This window comes from Euphorbia lathyris, chromosome 10 (assembly GCF_963576675.1).
Source record: "Euphorbia lathyris chromosome 10, ddEupLath1.1, whole genome shotgun sequence".
In the NCBI taxonomy this organism is placed as follows: domain Eukaryota; kingdom Viridiplantae; phylum Streptophyta; class Magnoliopsida; order Malpighiales; family Euphorbiaceae; genus Euphorbia; species Euphorbia lathyris.
In genome coordinates this window covers 72,127,359-72,130,826 of record NC_088919.1, presented here as the reverse complement: position 1 = coordinate 72,130,826, position 3,468 = coordinate 72,127,359, and the positions used below count along the sequence as shown (strand labels likewise).

The window sequence follows — 3,468 nt, the reverse complement described above, 5'->3', positions numbered from 1 at the left end:
GGTAGCTACAGACGTTTACCAACTGAATTTAGTGGTTTACCGACCCAATGCATTCAGTCCGTAAATAGCTAGTCGATGGACGAACACCGACTATTTTTTGACGATAGTCGCAGATTCTAGCGACTGTTTAGTTTAGTCGCTAAGTGGTCGCAATTTTTACCGACTACGTTGTGCGACTAGAAGCAGTAGCTAATGGATTAGGTGGAAACATGAGCTGGTCAGTTTACCAACGAGACAGACATGCTGTCGGTAATGTACTGGATATGTGTTACTGAATTGCCTACGGACTGTTAGCACAAATCTGGTTTGTAATATGCTACGGTTTATTTATTTAATTGTGATTATAAATTTTATATCATTATAGTTGTAATTACAATTATACACATATTTTAACCTTCATAATAAATTAACTACAATAAACATGAAAAGTAGAAATATATTTAGAAATAAATAATATTTGAAGTTTACATATACCAAAATATATAATGTAACTAACAAGATATGATAATCTAATGTTCACAAATCAACTGTCGGATATAGACTTGGCATATAAGAGCGTTCACCTCCGTTAGTATCTGCATTAGCATATAAATGAGGTTGGAGCTCCCCTGAGTGACATGACTTTCGGGATCTTGTGTTCTTCGGAGAAGCTGAGTAGCCACTGTAACCGGCACTAGTAGAATACATTGATGACATTGGTAGTCCATGGCTCTTCGGTAGTCCTGTTGTATCAGCACCCATGTTGCATCCCCTTTTGACTCATTCAGCTTCTACAGGAAATTCGTCCAATGTGTCTATCGAAGGAAAAGATATTCATGAATACCTAAAACGATCTTTTAGCATATCAAAACTATGAATTTTGCTCAAAGAAACTAAAACTAATACTAAACAATTTAAGAGCATATCCACATCTACTGAAATAAAAAGTCCAGTATGTGCACCAGTAAGTTTGGGTAAAAAAATTAAAGCTCCAAACAGGTTCAATAAAAAAATAGCACACCACAATTTTTGTGTTCTTCATGCATCAATCTCAAACTCAACTGGCTACCATTTACAATTGTCTAACTAAATTAAGAGCTGCAAAAATTTAAACTAAAACATCAGATTCAAAAACATAGGCATCATGGTTAAATTCATAGTTATAGGAATCCAAACTAAGCACATTTATCTCAAAAAGCATGAACCTGTGATTTTCTAATGATAGTAAAAAATTAACAAAAACACAAATACACCTAATGAAGGGAGGAATTCCCAGATCGAAATAGAGAACTTTTTCCAAATTGCCAAATGGAAACTGAAAAACAGCAGGGTAATTAAAAAACTGGAAAATCACAATCCAAAATCCATCACACATATAATAACAAAACCAAAACCCAGAAAAAACAAAATCAACATTAAAAAACTTAATTAGGTAATTTCAAATTGCTAGAAAAAAAAAATCAAGAGGCAGTAAGAAACCTACCTGACCAACAGAACTAGGACGATTCATTTTGTTTCTTCCGTCCTCTCTCCCTCAATTTTTTTTTTAATTGTTCGGAGTTGTAATTTGGGGTATGTGGTGCGCTACCTGCACTTTTGGCCAATTAGGGCAATTAAACAAAGGTTTGAAGAATATAAGGGCTCAACCATCTTGAAAAGAGAGAATGAAGAGATATTTACCTGCATTCAAACAAAACACATCCAAGGAGGAAGAACCACTATCGCCATTTGGTGAAGGTTCACCAGCGTCACTGGAACCTCACATTGTTCGCCTTGCTCTATTTGCCCTGCTCTACTCTGACTACCAAGCTTGAAAATTCAAATCCTTAATTAAAACATCCAAAAATTGAATTGATCTAGTAAATTATCATATTATAAGTAAAAAGGCTATGTAAATCAGAATGGGCATATGAAATAATATTCAGCAAGAACCATAATACACATCTTTCTAATATAAAATTATACGTGTTTAGCATGTCCAAGAACCAATTAAGTGAAAATCAGACCCTTCCCAAATCTAATTAAATGACAGGCCAGTTTAATCAAAACTCGGAAAACTCATTGCTTAAACTGTTACAGCAACTAAAAAATGACACAATTTATTAATTTTTGAAGCAAAGCTACTGCTGAATGTGATTTATCATTTAGATATTTAACAATCATGTCTTTTGTGCTCAGAATTTCAACATCTTGCTATTGTTCATTTGAGAGCAAAAAGAGCAACCTTTTCTATAAGGAACTAAGTTTTGAAAAAAGCCAAGAAAGTATACTTACATGGACATAAGAGTCTCTAGTATATCTATTAGCATCAGTAGCAGGAAAAAAGGTGTAAATGAGAACAAAAGTGCCAATAATCTCAACACCAAGCTTATCACCCATAGTGTAGCCATGAGCAACAACATTAGCTTCACCTTATTAGACCTATAAGCCGTAAAGTTAGTAAACTGATAGATCTGGACAATCTTAGTTCAAATTCAAAACCCATTACACATATAAGAACAAAACCAAAACCCAGGAAAACAAAATCAACAGTAAAAACTTTAATTGGTGATTTCAAACTGCTAGAAAGAAAAGAATGAGGCAGCAAGAAACTTACCTGACCAGCAGAACCAGCAGTGACGTCTTCGTTCTATCATCCATCTCCGGTCTCCTCATTTACCTTCTTCGATTCGTTTTTTTTCTTTCTTCCTTCGTTCCTTCCTCGTTTAGGTAAAGCAAATGGAGCGAAAGGTAATAGCACTAAACGTAACAGCGGCGGAATGAGTGGGATTCCGACGAGGTCAGTTTAGTCCATATGAGTAGAAAAGAGAATCAAAGGCTCAGCCATCTTGAAAAGAGAAAAGGAAGAGATATTTACCTTAAATGAAATAGAATTGATCGATGCAGGAAGAACCAACCCCGTTTGGTGAAGGATCACTAGCGCCATCGAAACCTCTAGGGTTTCGATCTAGAGCAGAGGAAAGAAAAAAGAGAGATCGCAAGAGAAGTGTGGAGAGGAGTGAAAAGAAAAATGAACTAGGGATTTTTTTTGTCTTTTTCTTCTTGTTTTTAATTTCTAACTTTTAGTTTTTAGTTTTAAAGGAATTTTATGGGATAGACACGTGGTTTTCTAGAAAAGGACAATGTAAAGTGGGTGGCAATTTTGCAGCCCAGTTTCTACAACTCTCAGCGAGTCATAGGAGCGGTATTTTTTCAGTATTTAGCGACCGAAATTTAGATGGTCGCTAATTTTGGTCGCTAATGCCCTGTTTTCTTGTAGTGACAACTGTTTGTTTTAATGATGTTTTAACTGTTTATTATAGTTAAATGTTAATTAAATAAAACGGTTTTTGACACGGGTGTTACATTATGGTATTGGAGCGGGTCTACGTTTCTAGGGACAAAATAAACTATTTGTATTACTATTAGAGTTAGGAGAAATTATACGATGTATCTGGCATACCACATCACAGTCCCATGTGGTATACCAGAACCAATGAAATATAGACA

General features: G+C 35.1%; 1 long non-coding RNA gene across 6 annotated transcripts; it reads right to left on the bottom strand.

Moving 5' to 3' along the window:
- Nucleotides 1–422: 422 nt before the first annotated feature.
- Nucleotides 423–3,010, bottom strand: LOC136209272 (uncharacterized). Of its 6 annotated transcripts, none has more exons than XR_010677438.1 (5): nucleotides 2,837–3,010; nucleotides 2,254–2,718; nucleotides 1,660–1,804; nucleotides 1,463–1,567; nucleotides 423–794 (listed from the first exon to the last, which is right to left on the bottom strand). It is a non-coding gene; the product is annotated as an uncharacterized lncRNA (long non-coding RNA). The 6 variants fall into 6 exon arrangements; XR_010677437.1 differs by having other exon boundaries at nucleotides 1,660–1,788; XR_010677439.1 differs by having other exon boundaries at nucleotides 1,660–1,780.
- Between the last annotated feature and the right edge of the window lie 458 nt (nucleotides 3,011–3,468).